The sequence below is a fragment of the Pieris brassicae genome, chromosome 13, assembly GCF_905147105.1.
Source record: "Pieris brassicae chromosome 13, ilPieBrab1.1, whole genome shotgun sequence".
NCBI lineage: Eukaryota > Metazoa > Arthropoda > Insecta > Lepidoptera > Pieridae > Pieris > Pieris brassicae.
Window position 1 is genome coordinate 3593460 of NC_059677.1, and position 18145 is coordinate 3611604.

Here is an 18145-nt window from a genome sequence, read left to right on the forward strand (position 1 = left end):
TAAAGAGGAAAGACTACTGTTTGTTCGCAATAAAACTCGCCATTTGAATATTTTTTAATGAGGTGAGAATGCGCGTACGCTAGCCCCGTGGATGTCGAGATTGACGCGGGGTCTGTGGGCTCTCCACAGCCCTCCAGGTGTGTGCTAAGGCATTGAATTCAAGCGACCAAGGCTTTTAGACCTCGGTCAAGACCTGCGAGCTGCTAAATCACGATAGTGGAAACCATGGTGTGAGAAAGTCTAATGAAAATTCCTAAATCTCGTACACCGCGGAAACTATTGACAATAGAGCCAAGTGATGTACTATAGTTGTGTACATAACATAACAAAATAAAAAAATAAAAAATTGTAATGCGGCTTGAGCACAGCTAAAACCTCAAATACAATAAAAATACTAGTGTCTTTAGAATTATATCTCGTATGGGTACTAAGAACATTGGCCTCATCAAAATTATCATCACGACAATGCCATGTAAAACGATATCGATGAACAATGCACAGGTTAGGTTGGGAATAAGAATTAATGGATAATTTTTATTGTCTTTTTGCAATCTGATATTTCGTTTCACAGAATATATTAAAATATCTTGCATGACGCGTAGAGCCGATTGTAAACTTTCCGTTTCGTTTTCTATATTTCATAGAACAGGGCGCAAACGGGTGGGAGTTTCACCTGTAAGTGACCGCCGCTTATTGGCTTAAAGCTCAAGCCGCATTAAAAGAATTGTTCGCTTCTTCTCTCGACCTTGCGATCTCTCGACTCGACAATTGATGGTTGTCTTGTTGTTTAGTTGTTGTTGTTGGATGATATTTTATAATGAGGTGAGAATGCGCGTACGCATGAACCCATGGACGTCGTGATTGACGCGGGGTTTTCAAACGACAATAAAATAATATAAAAAAATGGGACCACCAAAAACCAAGCGAGCCTTTCATGGTGTCCCATGAGCGTGCTTTAGGCGCCTTAACACTACGTTTGTTTCATACCACAGTGCCAGTTCTGTTTAACAAAATTGGCCCACTTGGCATCGTCATCAGATCTTCGGCTTCATCGTTCGAGTAAGCCGGAGTTCTCACCAATTTAAAGTTTGAGAATAGGTTGAGGTCGTTTCGGCCCCAATGCCTCTAATCTTTCGCGTTACCGGATGAGACTGTTGCGCGCCAGCTGTCCTGAGGGATACTTCGGACGGAACCAGCTACAAGATGGTTCGATTAGTCTTTCGCTTCTCTCGACCCTAAGTGGAGTGAGTTTGCAGCAGCAGTTAGTTTCTCATAGCTGTGGTGCGCAGCGTAAACTGCCTTAAATGCCAGTTGTGGAACGATGAACGTCTAGATGATTTCATCTCATCATCATCATCTCATGCAGAGTTAGTCCACATCTTAACGCAACGAGGGTTCAAGCTGCTCGGAAAGGGACTTGACGTCGACCATTCAAACCGCTCTTCATTGAATACGGACAAGTGGAAGGAGTTGGTACTAGAGAGCTCTCAGAGGTGAGGTTTGCTCTTTATACAGTTGCGAGTTTTAAAACTTGGTCAAGAGATGGGAAAGAAAGGGGAGGTTTGCCGATCTTCTGCCATGTGGTCCAGAGTGTTGACGCTATATACCGCTGTGGTACTGGTAGAATGCGAAAGCGATCCCGAGGGTATAATTATAAAGTACATTTATGCGCAGCAGGGATTGGAAACTTCGTCCTCAGGGATGACAGTCGCACGCAAAAGTTCAAGGACGAATAAGAAAAGATTTTATATATTTAAACGGAAAACTAAAAAAAATTATATTATATTACTTATTTACGAAATATCCAGCCGTGCCAAGTCTGGAAAGTTCGCTAATTGTTTATGAAACGGTTCGTATAAACTACGTCTGGATATAGAAACCTGGGAAGTCTTGCGCGTAATCGCGTTCACTAATTGCGTTTATTATGAAGATACAACAAGTTTTTAATATATTTATTGTGTGTATACGTAATCGTTTTAAAATCCTATTGACAACTTCTTAACGATGAAACTATAAACATTAATTAATTAATAAACAAATTAGTTGTATGTATTTTAGGTTACTTTCATGCTTATAATAAGAAAAACATACTTATTTTATACAGACAGACAATAAGTAATTTAATTTTACTTAAGTTTGCTTTTGCCCGAGAAGGAGCAGTGTTGGCCTAGAAGCTTCATCGTGCAACTCTCGTCCTGCAGGTCGTAGGTTCGATCCCCGGCTGTGCACTAATGGACTTTCTTTGTGCGCATTTGACATTCGCTCGAACGGTGAAGGAAAACATTGCGATGAAACCGGCTTGCCTTAGACCCAAAAAGTCGACGGCGTGTGTCGGCTGATATTTGTCTATCAGATTGACACATTATCATGAAACAGATACAGAAATCTGAGGCCCAGACCTAAAAGGTAGCGGCACTGATTTAAATTTTTTTGCCTTGCCCGAAAGGCCTACTAAAATGTACAAGGGAAAATAAGGGATTTCTATAGAAAAGTAGGTTCAAGGTTCTAGTTTAATATTATTAAAAAAAACACGCGAATAAAATAACTTCAGTTAACACTTACTTCACCTAACCTCACTTTCCTTCTATTATTTAAGAAAACACGTGAAACCTTCAAAAATCAGGTCAAAACCAAAAAAAAACCACCCACATTAACCAATGTTTTCAATTCCTTTGTCAGCAATTCTGATGCTGAATGCAATTAATTAAATCATATCTTTGTATTTTAATTAATTAAAAATTTGGAATTCCATTAGATGTATTCACGGTAATTTATTAGTTTTTATCTATATGTTTATTTTGAGTACTTTTAGCACTTTTTATTATACGGTTTTATTCTGTCTTAATGTCAAAGGAGTCTGTGTGAAAATGCTTTCTTTAGCAGTATTAATTATTATTATTTTTCGTTAAAATATTAAGTTTGTTTTAGTTTTTTAATCTATTTCACTTTTCCGTTTCGTATATTTTGTTTAATCTGTTCGATCTGTTTTCGCTTTGTATATTATATAAGTAATTTATTTTATATGTGTAGCTGTATTGATAAATATACGGTTGTGATTGGACGCTAAACACCTAATGGCAGAGCACGTCAACCAGTACCAGGAGGGAAAGGAAAGGTCAGGTCATGGAAAGTCTGAAAGCTGATGCAGAAGAGATGGTAGCCCAACTCCTACATAATAGGATCTATATATAAAAATGAATCCCTATTTGCTTTGGTCACGGCATCACGCAGAAACGGCTGGACCGATTTCGCTAATTCTCTTTTTGTTGTGTTTGTTATTGACAGGAGAAGGTTCCTTTGAAATAAAATTAAGAATGTAGCGCGGAAAATTTGATAATGTAAGAATACTTAACAACCATATTAAGTTATCATGACTTGTTATGATAGCATTTTTTTAGTGCATAGCGTTTGACATAACATTGCCAGAATGCGTGCAGCAATTATCGTCAAAGGGGACGTAAGAAAAATTATCTTCGTTTAAAACAAATGCTTTGATCGGAGTTATTATATTGATGATCAGTAATACACAGTTAAGACAGGACAACGGCTGTCGGGTCCGCTACGTATAAAATTTGGGAGTAGTATTAGCATAGCATATGTAATATATAAAAATGTATTTATTATGAAGGCCTTCCTAAGTGGAAAGTTGAATTGCCTATATCCCGTAAGTGAATAATCTCAAAGGGAATCAGAGACATGCCACATACCTGTAGCAAGCAGTGATTAACTGCCAGCTGTCAACTGGCATCTGTCAATGTTAACAATGCCATTTCTACGTACTCCAGTAATAAGTATAGCCGTGGGTCAATACATTGACTTGTCAGAATTGATTGACGTCACGTATTGGAAAAACCTTATACCTACGTAATACAGAAGTTGTAATAGGAATTTCTTTATATAATATCGATGGTGTGTGTGTGTGTGGTGTGTGAGAGTTATGGAGTTGAAAGTGCACTACTTAGATAGGCGGGAAATTAAGTGCAAATGTTACGTATTTGTTTCGGTTAATAGTTTTGGCACGTGGATTGACAGGGTGACATGGAATGGATGCACTTAGATATAGTTTTGATATATGATTTTTGTAGACTATCATTTAAGAGCAATATGGAATGTTTTGCTATGCTACCCCGTTGTGACTCAGGAATAATATCTGTATTTTTTATCTCTCTATATAAACCTTTCTCAGAGTTCAAGGAATAAACTAAATACTGAGATTGTACTAGCAGTCTTCGTGTTTTGAGCTTAGCAACGGATTTGGTGATTCACTTTTATTTATACAGATTGTGTCATGCGTCTATTTTTGTTTATGAACAATAAATAAAAACACTTGAAACCAAATATGCTACATTGTATTAAGTTGTATTCTGGCAGTGCGAGTGTCTATGGGCGGTATCACTTAACATCAGGTGCCTGCCCGTTTGCCTTTGAAGTTGAAAATTGAGTTGAGAATGTGTTAAATAATAATTAATCTAATAAAATTCTCGTGTCACGGTGTTTGTAATTAAACCCTTCCGAAATGGCTCGACCGATTTTCGTTTTTATTTTTTTATTATTATTTATGATACAGTTTACAATAATTAAGTACATTTTAATTTTCACGCCACACTACGAGCAATGCCTATTTTTTATTTGTGAATTTAAAAACTTATGACTTGAACTCTTAAGTTTTAAATAGAGAAAAACTCACAGAAAATTCTAAAAGTTTTCGTTCCCGAAAACCGAACTGTCTCTGGGGTAGCATAGCGAAATGTTCCATGTTGGTATTCATACATTATTGAGTTCATGAACTAAAAAGCAGACACGAAGTTCGCACGGACAGCTAGTTGAATTGTAAGTCGTCCAAGTTATTGTCAAACGATTTTGTTAAGATCTCTCCATGTCCAGTAAGCCATTATAATTTTGTGTTTAGATGTTTTTTAGCAAGATTTTATAAATAAATAGTTAATTATTTATGTATTGATGTATATGAAGAGCAGTGTTGGCCTAGTGGCTTCAGCGTGCGACTCTCATCCCTGAGGTCATAGGTTCGATCCCCGGCTGTGCACCAATGGATTTTCTTTCTATGTGCGCATTTAACATTAGCTCGAACGGTGAAGGAAAACATCGTGAGGAAACCGGCTTGCCTTGGACCCAAAAAGTCGACACGTGTCAGGCACAGAAGGCTGATCACCTACTTGCCTATTCAATTCACAAACGATCATGAAACAGATACAGAAATCTGAGGCCCTGACCTAAAAAAGGTTGTAGCGCCATTTACTTTTTTTTATATGTGCGTGCTGTCAGGGCCCCAAACCCCACGGACATTAAATTATACTATAGCGGTTAATTTTTTAGTCAGTATGATTGCGCGAATGTTTGCTAGAGCGTCACAATTCGCGGTAATAATGAGTCGCTGGCGCACGTGGTCGTGTTTACCGGTAAAGATTCCAGGAAATTTGCAAGTTATCTATTGTATCTTTTTTTAGATTGTGAGCGGGGCTTGCAATTTAGGTCGGTTCTGCGGAATTTCAATGTTCAAGCAATCAAGTAGTGAAGACTTTTTTTTATTAATAATTGTAGTGCAATTATTAATGTTAAAAAAATGAATTGTTCGCTTACGAAATTCAATGATAGGTTTTAAGAAGAATTCACTAGGTAATTGTTATCGAGTCAGTAAGTAAATACTTACATGTAATAAAACTCTAATTTCAAATAATTGTTATAAAGATTTTATATTAATTTATAATTTTAATTTAGTGAGTTTGATGCTTGCTGTACAGAGTTAGGCGTAAATTTTGTATAACCATAAGTGTAAAACCGATCTTTGATTTGAAGTCACGGCCTTGCGACTATGAAAACACATTGAGCCGTTTGAGATTACAACAGAATTTATACGAAGCATACCTTATCTCCTTCATGTCTTATCAAACATATGCAGATTAATATCGAAAGCATGATAAACATTGTAAGCTTCTGTTTGCCCGCATTAAACTCTTAAAAACAATTTAGAACGGACAATTTGGCATTGAGATGTTTATTTATTATGCTTGCTAACGCTCGGCACTCTGTTACATAGGTACATTGCAATATTCATTTTTTTAGGTAACAAGCATTATAGGCAATCATGACATACGCGAGGAGATAATACAAATTAAACAAAACAATTAAAATAAAAAATAACTACAGTTACCGGCAAGCATCTTGAACAAATGTCCTTGCCTGCGGAATGGAATTTTAGGTATCACTGGGAGGGGGGGAGGCATGAGAGTGACGATTCGATCGCGTGATTGGTAAATCAGTTGACGTTGTTTGTGGAAGTATGTGTACGATGCGCAAAGTTTCCCCTACTTCCTTGTTTAATGCTCAAGAAGTTTGCCGGTATCTGTAAACGAAAATCGATTTTAACGTGTGAGCGTAGCTATAGATATCCAGACCTAGCTCGTGTATCAGAATGCTCAATCTGGACATCGATTGCTCCAGTTCCAATAATTTCAATGACTCAATCTGGCGGTTAAAAAGAGTGGCAGAAAGTTTCCTACCCTCTCTACGCCCTTGACTTGCCGAACTGGTAGTAAGTGTAAATTTACAATTAATTTAACTTCTTTTCTGACGTTCATAAGTGCACTTGTTCACCTCTATATGAATAAAGTTATTTCGATATGTATTTCGATAAGTTTTATCGAAATTGCGTTCGAGAGGGTAGAACAAATTTTAATTTTATTAAAAGGTCGGGCCAATCAACCCAATTGTTATTTATCTTAATTGCAATTGATTTCATGAATTCTCTACGATTCTCCAATGACAACATCTTACAGTGCGCTAGCCAGGTTTCGTTAGTTGGTAATTTTTTCCAGATGAAACTGGAGAAAAGCAGATGCCACAGTAGTCGTTTTTTGTATGCCCTCCAGACATAACATATGACTTAAGATTGATGTTTTAGCAACCTTGCATTATTACTTAGTATTCTTTCGCTTTGTTATATACCTAATTGTTATATACGTATTTACATTGTGTATTCGCGGACGCTTGGCGCTATGCGACTTAGATATAAAATCCCCTCGGGAGTTTTGTGCGATATTGCGGGCCGGGCCTACTCGATATCGTTAGCTTAGCGGTGTGACGCCTTAAGTTCTCGTATTATTTGCACACGTTTGAATGTTTCAAACAAACAAAATATTTACAATAAACAAGTCTTTCGTTTTCTTAATATAATTAGCTGTGATGCTGCTGCTGGATTCAGGCTGCCTTATGAATACGAGGCGACATTGATCGCTATTACTATTTGGTACCTCAGGAAAACTGACCTTTTGCGCTTGATATGCATGGAAATAATTAATGAATAGTATATTTTAAACAAGTATATAATATGATTAAGATACTATAATATGTGCAAATAAAAAAATAAGATATTGCTATATTATTTATCCTTAAATTTAAATTCTAACCATAATTAGTAATTAAGTATATACATTTTAAATAATAAATAAAAGAAAACACTTCCTGGATTAAGGGATTTTAATTGTCTGATAAGTGAACTGGAAAAAGGTTTGCGTTATGTTAGTTCTTATAGTGATAGAAATAAATAGGCATTTTGTTATCATTAACTGTTAAATGTGTAGGTTTTTATATTGTATTTACAAGGCTGGCAACGCGTTCGCGAGCTCTGGCATTGAGTGTCCATGGGCGGTATCACTTAACATAAGGCGAGCCTCTTGCCCGTTTGCGCTGTTCTGTAAGATTTTTTTTTATGTAATACAAGTAGTTACTGCCTTGGGTTGAGGCCGTTAAAGGATTCGGCCGTAAGCTCTTTAAGGGGGATGAGTCTTTGATTTTCTTATTCGGTGATTACGTCAACAGTCATTATTTACTTTCCTACACATTACCCACACATTGCCTATGCTTGAAAGCGAAATCTATTTTAATGGATTCCTACAACAAATTGATACGTTTATGTCCTGTTATTTTTGAGAGATTTACTTACTTTTTCTAACAAAATGGGGGGGTTAAAACTGCTTACGTAATACTTGAACAGCCCCTGACGCGTAATGGTAACTTGAAATAAATGTTTGAACTCTAAAGGAAAATCGTGAGGGCTTAGTCCAAAAAATCGACGGTGTGTGACCTGGCCTATCACGGATTCTGAGGCTGAAAGCTTGTAGCGTTTAGAAGGATATAAGTAATTCGATGCTTTGAATGCCCTATATATTTGTACCGTTGTCTTGACAAAGGATTGTACCTGGCTATCAGTGTATCGCAAACCAGTATTGTCTCGGTTCCTGGAAGGTTCTTTGTGCACGCCGTCCCTTTCACGAGGGCATTTTGATTCCTTTATATATACCAATTGTGAAATGCTATTTTGAGATTGGATTTTTTTTATTTAACACCATTGAACTGAGTCGAAGTTAAGATCACTGGGAAGTGGTTATTTAAAAAATCCTAAAAACAATAGTGAAGTAGGTGATAATGCTGTTTACATTGTAAGATATTTTACTTAACCGTACGAACGATTTAACAATAATTAATGGTGGACAAAGGTAGAAAGTCTATTGGCACAGTTTAGGTTTGTTCCTACGACCTCGAGAGATAAATACGCAAAAGAAATTAAGATTTGAGACAAAACAACCTTTTTAAAATATAGAATGCCTTCAACAAGTGGATAAAGTTTTATATTTAAATAAATACACATAATTGATGTGTTTATATAGGTAGTAATGAAGTGGCAATCAACACAAAACATTATAATCCAAACGTCGTAAAAAATCATGTCTTGACATCTTCGATTTGTTGAACTGATTGTCTTTACAAGACCGCCCTACAGGTAGACGTTGTGTTTTAGATAAGATTTTGATTAAAGTTTCCGGAGACGATTTTTTAATGACCTACGGCTTCGGTGGAAGCGTTATGGATATTGAAAAAATTATACTTCTCAGTACTTTTAAGTACCGGAAGTCAGTATTAGCGCTTAGGTTTTTTTGTTTAGTTTTTGTTTTTTTTGTAATAGAAGGCAAACGGGTAGGAGGCTCATCTGTTGTTGAGTGATACACATTGCCTGAAGGCTCACATGTGCGTTGCCGGCCTTTTGAGAATAGGTACGCTATTTTCTTAAAGGACCGTAAGTCGAATTAGTTCGGAAATACTTCAATACTTAACTGGCCAAATTCAATTTTATTAGTTAATTCAAGTATTAAATCGAACCGTGGCAACAAGCTAGGAGAGCTTTAAATTTAATATTTAATAATATTATTAAATTTACGATTTAAAAAAAATGTCTCTTATAGATTTCGACAAAAGCAAAAATAATTCTTGAAAATGAACACAATGTATTATAATAGACATTTTATCAGTCGTATGATCTTTGATGGCACCTTTTTGTTACAATGGACGTTTTTCCATAGCTGTTTTGTCGCTTCAGAATTTATTCAATTGGATAATTAAGATGACGAATGATATTCTGTATAGAGTAAAAATTTGGTGTTACGCAAGGACTACATTTAGGTGCGTTTTCCTTGTGGATTACGGACGACACATTACATGCTTTAAAACACTTTCAGAGAACAATTTTAAAAGAAGAAAATAAAAAATGTATATTCAGCTACATAATAGAAAATATAACAAAATAACATCAAAAGACTTATGTCTTTTATAAGTGGTTGAGCAAAAATACTTTGAAATGCACTCCGTACAGCACAGCGTCAATAAGCTCCCATTTCCCACTTGTTCTGGCTTATTACTTTGCTCCTCGCCTCTTCGTCGTCTACCTATTTGAAAAGATGAAGGTTAATGTACTGAGATTTAAAATCAAATATTTAAGAAGAATAAAGAGAGCCTACCAGAATCCTGGCAAAATCGTAGTAAAAGGAATAACGAAGGATTGGAAAATGGTAGCGAGTGTGAGACAAATGGAAAGATTTAGAGGAGGAGAGGAGACCTTCACTCCGTCGGAGGTCGTGTTAATGTTAAACATAATGGACTTTTTTTTAATGAGATGAAAATGCGCTCACGCAGGCCCGCGCCAAAGATATCGAGATAGACGCGGGGTCTGTGAGTCTACACTCAAATACCTCTGCTGTTCAGAGGGGTTGCGAAACCTCACCCACTAAACACCTCAACCCTTCACACGCCCTTAAGATAGGCCCTTGGGGTTCGCCAGGCATTCTAGCCAAGGAGCACGATAGACCTAATTTAACTCCGATTACGTAGTACACAAATGCAGGCTATTTTTATTTCGCGTTTATTAAAATTATTATCGTATTACTTAGTTAAATTTTTGCCTAGAACAGAAAAATTACCGGATTTGATGACTATGTTCATCTATTTTACTAGGAAAATAGAATTTTGCATTGCTTACGTTTGCGGGGTTTAGTTTCATATCTTTATTGCGTTGTAACTAAATAACGAAATTTTAACTTCATTCAATTTTTTGTGTCTAAATCGGCGTGTAATAAGTTTATACCTGAGCAGTGTTGGCCTAGTGTCTTCAGCATGCGACTCCACTTGGCTGTCCACCAATGGACTTCATAAAAATATGCGCTTTTAACATTCGCACGAAGGGTCGAAACATCAAGATAAAAGAGACGGTGTGTGTCAGGCACGGGAGGTTGATCACCTACTTGCCTATTAGACAAATTAATACGAAACAGATACCAGACCTGACCTGACCAGAACCTTGTAGCGTCACTGGTTTTTTTTTTAAATACATACCAGACTGAACACGTGGACACCTGAAACACCCTGTTCGAATCACCAAGCTTTCGTTCGTACGAACGAACATACTTTATTCCAGATGATAAAAGAAGCGAGTTGAGCATAACATACAGATCTTCGGCTGTGTAAGGGCAAACAACGTTTATGGCGAGAGTACATTGAGGTATTTGTTACCGCGACTAATGAATGGTCTACCCAATCAGATATTAGATAGCCTAACGTTAACCAACATAAACAGTAAAATAAAAAACTACTTTTACATGCATTTGTCGCGTTAAACAAGACTTCTATGGGTTACATTCGTACAAATCACGGAGGTTTTCTAATGTACATATCATTATTTTATTATGTACAAAGAAATGATTTCATAAGGAAAATTCTTTATTACGTAACTTTCATGTATGTTTTAGTTTGACACACTTTATATAACGCAGACGAAATATATATATATTTATTTATATAATAATTTATTTTTGTTATTGCCTATATGTTTTATATTGAACAGTTTAGTATTGTTCTGTAGTGTATGTTTTTATTATGTATCTATGTTTGAGTTTGAGACTTTTAGTAAATATACCTGTAATATTTGTAAATAAATATTATGGATTGTATCAAATTAAAGATAGGTACAAATATTTAGCTTTCTGAATCATTGCAATCCATTCGATACGACGATTGGACGATACGAGCCAACACGTACAATATTTACATCTTTTATTTTAAAATGTTGACTATCCTATCTTCAAGGTGTCGGTTTTTTGTGACGGTGTGCGCGCGCATCGTAAAAATTTACTCTCATCATTTTTCCGTAACGCGCCAAAAGAAGTGTAACTTGAAATCACAAAATAGTCCTGCTATAAAAATATGTGATTCTACCCTCATTTGATTGCCTTAGATCAGTGCTTAATTTGCTAGTGGTAATTTCAAAATAGCCAATTCCATACATAACCGGTGAGACTACCTCGAGATGGAATGTGACGGAAATCCGACACCACAAGTCGAGCGAACCATGAATGGACACACGTTGCGTGTTGGAATATTATAGTCTCCAGTCACCTGCGCTATGCGTAGAATATATATTGCTATTTTTTATCGTAAGTAGAACCTTGTTTCTCAGTCCTCCTTCGAGAGCCTTCTTAATAGAGAAATTCGCAACCTAGATCCTCTAATCATACTTCGACTGTATAATGGAACAATTGTAGGGTAGGAATCTGTATTTTTTGGTGCTTCTACCCGCTCATATGCAATTAAAAAGGATTTATATATGGCAGAACTCTCAAGACCAGTAAATTACAGAGGATTGCAAAGCAACTCTTACTGTTATGTCTACTAAGTTAAATCAGTATTAAAAGTCTCACTAACAAGCAGACACAATCTTAAACTGTGATTTGTAATGTCTACATAATTCTCATGTGTCATAACTAATGCATTATAAAATGGCGTCGGTCGAGTTTTGAGAAATCGTTTTGTACGCACCTCGCGTACAAATGGCTTCATCGTGAAAATTAACATTCATCCAGCATCGACTTCGACCGCTGTCAATTGTCAATATTGAACTTTAGACCTCCGCGGAGGTGTTAGTTTTTTGTCGGTTCCAATAAGTCGTATTGGAGCGTGGGTGTTTGTCATGATCGATGTATGGAGTATATTTATTTTTAATTTTTTGATATCTGTCGCTGTCATGCAGTCAATGCTGATTAGAGGAGTTCAGCCCGCATGAAATGTAATCTTTATTTGTTACTTACAAATTACTATACGGACTTTAACTGGTCTTAGACTTTTAGGAAAAGAGCTTATGTTTTCTTAGAAGGATGGCAACGCACTTGCGAGGCCTCTGGATATGTAAGTGTCTATAGGCCACCAGCCCGTTTGCAACAAAAACAACGGTTCATGTTCATGTTACCCTTAGGTTACATGAACTTGTGTCAGGGATGAAAGGCCGATGCAATCGTGAGGCCTAAAGAGGTTTGAACTATTGAGAACTGATTGAAGTATATAGACCTCTCGAAAGAAATCATAAAAACCAAGTTGCCATGGAGCCGGAACAAAGATCGCATGTGACCTTGTATTAGAATAATTCCCACGTACAAACCAGACGATACAATGACAGGTTTAACAAAAAATGTATGTAAATTGCACTTATAAGAGAAAACAACTATAATTTTAACGAATTCTTAATTTCAAAAAGGATTTTGGGTTTTTTTCAAATTTTCCACAGATTATTCCATACGTCGTTGATTTTTTCCTTCACTTCAAGGAGGTTTTATATATTTTTTTTATCAACACAGTCAACGAGAAGTGTGTGGATTCAGGTGTGAAATTTGGCTCTTTTTGATCCAGCTACAGTGAAGTGATCATCAGCGTGTGTTTCCCATCCCTGAGGTCGTAGGTTCGATCCCCGGCTGTGTACCAATGGATTTTCTTTCTATGTGCGCACTTAACGTTCGCTCGAACCGTGAAACATCGTGAGGAAACCGGCTTGCCTATTCGATTTAATTATCATGAAACAGATACAGAAATCTGAGGCCCAGACCTAAAAAGGTTGTAGTGCCATTGATTTATTTAGACTCCAGAAGTCGACGGTTTGTGTCATGCACAGAAGGCTCAACCTACTTGCTATTAGATTGACTAATGATCATGAATAAGACAGAAGTCTGAGGCCCACGCCTTAAAGGTTGTAGCACCACTGGGGTCTTTTTGATCCATCTTCACAGAATACTGTTAAAACACCTAAGTAACAATATTAAGCCCCATATATAATGTTAAAGATTTAAGAGTTTTGGACAAAACATTTTATTTGGATTTTTGAAAAGTATTAAGAGTATCTATAGTGCTCAATTGCCTGCATCATGAGCATACCCTAACGTACATACATAGACATAACATTTATTACTAACAAAACACATGAAGTAACAATAATAAAAAAATAAATAATAAAGAATCATAGTAGAGAGGTAACAATTTTTTAAAAGAAAAAGGTTTAATTGTGTAATGCGTGTGTGCTGTGGTTGTAATAGGCCCTGGCTCAGCATTATGCTAAAGCAGAGTTGTTCCACAGCGCTGGTCCTTCTGCCAGAGACCACAGCAGTTAGTTTGCGCCTCAGTCGCAAAAAACAAATAGGAATCTAATACCATGCTTTGACACTTAGGCAGTTAGGCAATAGTCATTTCGTTTATATTATTTTTTTTTTGATCTTATCCTTTGGTAAATGGTTAAACCTTTTTGTATATACATATGTATTGTATATTTGGCTATATGTTTAGTAGCTTGTTTTTTGTTGTATATAATTTATTGTTTTTGGAGGATTATGCAGGTGTAATGAATTCTTTAGCGGTAAAATTTTGAACGTCACGAAGATGTCTAGCGTTTTTGTCGAAGAAAAGGGAGAGAGCGATTGAGAAAGAGTGAGAAAGGGAGATGGAGAAAAAATACACGCTATTAGTAATTGATGTATTCGTTTAGTAGTTACATATTAGAGCTTTAGATGGCAATTCTTTCGCTTAACGTCTTGTGCAGTAAACGCAGATTTTTTATTTATTTATATTATCAATAGGACGTATACAGTGTGAAAACAGTGTGAATATAGACATACAAATACATGGAGTCATCATATATCATATACTGGTACATGATCATCTATTGGGGCTTTTATCTTAACAATAATTCATTTACAAAGATGTTTCACTTCTGACATTGTAATTTGTACGCACGCACTTTTTCAAGTGAAAATGCTTAATCGGCGTTGGAAAAATAAAATGTGCCGTCACATTTTTCGGTTACGCGTCACACATTTTCTGTTACGTGCCATATTTTTCTTGTCCCTACCACGGTTGATTCGAAGCCATTAACAACAAAAATATATAATAACAATGATAAATAGAATAAATGAAATTCTGTAATAATCTTAGTAGTAATAAGTTAAAATAAAATAATTTTATAATTTGAATTCATGTCTATGTTAAAAGTCTTTTGGTAAAATTTATCTAATTTTATTTAACCAATTTCAGTAAAGTTGGATATAGTAGATCTTGTTGAAAAATAAGATCATAAAGAAGTTTCACTTCTTACGTGTGTACACTAGTACACGCACATATTTCTTATATAGATATAGTGTTAATAATCTAACATATATTAAATACTAGAGTACCAACAGATACCTAGAATTAAAAGATACTATTAACATTTGCATTGCATATTAATTGTCAATTCAGGTGTTATTTGCTTCAATTAATGCATTTATTAAATTGTTTCTGATCCAGTATATATGCGTCACAAGATTTATCATATTCGAAATGATAGTATATATGTATGTAAAAAAATCAATCGCGCTACCGTTCGAGCGAATGTTTAATGCACACATAGAAAGAAAGTCCATTGGTGCAAACTCGGGGATCGAATCTATGACCTCAAGGATGAGAGACGCACGCTGAGGCCACTAGGCCAACACTGCTATATGTATATATACAGACTTTAATGTGAGTTTAACAAAGTTCTATAACAAACGCAAGCGCAAGGAAGCTCGTAAAACATCGCGTAAGACTGTCAAAAATGTATTGGATGCATATGTATTAGTGCTTTCGGGAAAATGAGATCGAATTAATGTTGTTTATATATATACGACACAAGGCATTAATAAATGTATATGGAAACCCCACTGGTTAAAGCCTGTCCACAATTTTCTATTTTTAGCTTTTTCCAGCCATCATTTGGAACAAGGCCGGCGTCTCGATTTTGTGCCTCGTGGCCTATTTCAGCAGTGTAAATAGCTGTACTGAATGACAATAGCCTAAACTATATTGTCTATATCGAAACGCAACGAATTCTCTGAATTAGTCTTCTGAATGCCTTCCATCTTTGTCAACTTGCAACCGTAGGTGTTTGATAAATCAGACACATTACATGTATTTTTGTAATAGCTGGTTGAGCTATCGCATTACAGCACGTGTATCTTGTTGGACCGTAGTTATGCTGTCAGCATGTCACGTCCATCAGGAGACAATACCGTGATTTTTCCAATAACAGAAGTTTTTATTACAATGTAATAAAGTCGCCGTATTGCGGTAAGCTATTGGAACTGAAATGGCAACGATCTTTACTGTTTGATTTTTATTTACAAGTATTGTATTATACATGAAGAAAAATGGGCAGTAGGCTCGTCTGATGTTAATCCATGGACGCTTATATTGCCAGAAGGCTTGAAATTTCGTTGCCTGCGTTTTGAGAATTGAATTGCAATTGGTGAGGATCCCCGGGGATCCTCCTCCCCCCTCTGGGATAATGTGTTGTTAGTAAGTACTCGTTGTCGAAGTACATTGTTCACAAGTAAACAAGAGTTTTTTTCAAAATTACGTATTAACAATGAATAAAAATAAGTCAAAATAAGAAAACACTTCTTAAACGGATTGAAGCTATGCATTATTATTATAAACTTATAATTGTCACCGTCTCCACGGACGCTGTAAAGCACGCGAAACGTCGGAAAATTTAAAATTATGTAAATAATTATAAGTTTATAATAATAATACATAGTCCAAATTCATTTAAAAACTGCTTTCTTAATGTGTAAAAGCCATGTTGACAAAAGACAATACAATAAGTCAAATGTTTATTTCGAATCGAAGTCTTATCTTTTTTTTGAGGGACAGACTTCTGTATATCGTTGTCCACAGAATTTTAATCAACAAATAGATCTGTGCATGATCAGCACTTGTAATAAAGCAGGGAAGACCGGGTTTCAAATTGTCGCATGAGGCCGAATGACTTGTATTCATTCAGCTTCAAAATACTGAGGACTACCTACAAATTCACATTGTTTTTATTCGATTGAGTATTTTTCAAGGGACCTGTAAGGACACAATTATATTAGAGATAAGGGTGTCACCACACTACAGACCAGAAAAAAATCTAATTATCAAGAGAATAGTATACTTATAGAATAAATAACTATAAGAATAATTCTAAGGTTTGGAGAAACAGGCGCCAGAGGGTCAAATGATTTCACGTCAGGCATAAGGACATCAATTTCCGGCCAATTCGTAGAATGGGTGCTCATAATATTTCGCATAATCGCGAGCCAGTGCATCTACTGTGGACCTTACTGATAGCTAACAGTAGAATGAATACAGTAGATTTGGCAGTAAGGAACAAAGAAAATCTTAGACCAATTGTAATAATGTTTTCATACCACAGGAGAATAATTGGCTCCACCTTAAAACAACCTTCTTTTCTATCGTTCTATATTAAGGACGCCAATTGCTTTGGGAGCCTTAAAAAATTACATACATACATCATGTGTAAACTACAGTAAGTTAGGTACTTTTGTTTTTCTAAGTGGCGTTTGCGAAAACAAAAAATGAGTGCCTTCATTCATTTTACAAATCATCATGTCTAACTAATTTCTGAGGTGAAAGAGCATGCATCACCACATTATTGCATGGTACACCGGTGCCGATGAATATATGGTGAAGTCGGTGCGTGAAGGTACCGCAAATTTTGAGTTCACTAAAGAGTTTAAAAAATGATTGCTACAAAAAAACGAAACAAAAACATCAAACACTCTGAAAATGCTTTTTTAATTTGTAAATTTTGAGCATGATTCAGCAAAAAAATGTAAATATGTGTAATTTAGGTGACAAACAATTTTCTCGGAACCGTATTGAATTTTACTACTATTTAAACAAAACTTCGATATTTTCTTTTGCGAGCTAGCGTACTGTGGACTCCTGGTGGGTGACTTCCCTGGAAGACGACCTCCAATTGTTTAAAGAAAGAATATATGGCAACCCACCCACTAAAATATGTGTACACTGACTACAATGACTACTCTTTTTATGCGTCCTGAAAGTTCGTTTCTCCTCTGTAATATAAAAAATATCACAGTATATCTACAGTATTTACAGTGCCTATGGAGGCTCTCCAGCACGCATCGATGCTGATTAGAATTCGTCGCGTGAGCAATGGAATGAATACTTGTGCATTTGCAATTTTGTAGTTTCCATCACCGAATATTAATCATGCCTCTCGAACATGGCGGAGTCCATACAAAAATATACAATTCTTTGATGCTGCTATGCTTAACTAACTACAAAATGTCTGAAATCGAAACTCAATTCGTGGGGTCTCGGACTGGGGTAGACTAAACTTAGTCCAATTTAACCCCAAGAAGACGCAAGTTTGCGCGTTTTCCGCGAAAACGACACCCTTTGTCGCTACTCCTCTTTTAGAAGAAAGCTCTTCTTGAAGCCGCAGCCAGCCTCGGAATACTTGGCGTTGACATATCGAACGACGTTCAGTTTCGCGGTCATTGGAGATGTGGAGTCACTCTGCATCTTCTACCGCATTAACCATAGAAAGTGTTCAGAGGAGTTGTTTGGATTAATACCTGCAGATGAGTTTCATCATCATCGGACGTCGAGGCAGAATTACGAAATTCCAATTGTATCACCTCGACTAAGCGTTATT

General features: G+C 36.2%; 1 protein-coding gene across 1 annotated transcript in view; it reads left to right on the forward strand.

Annotated features, from left to right (window-relative positions):
- LOC123717780 overlaps positions 1-18145 on the forward strand; it is a 49083-nt gene that overhangs the window by 9033 nt on the left and 21905 nt on the right. The gene's annotated exons all lie outside the window — the stretch shown is intronic.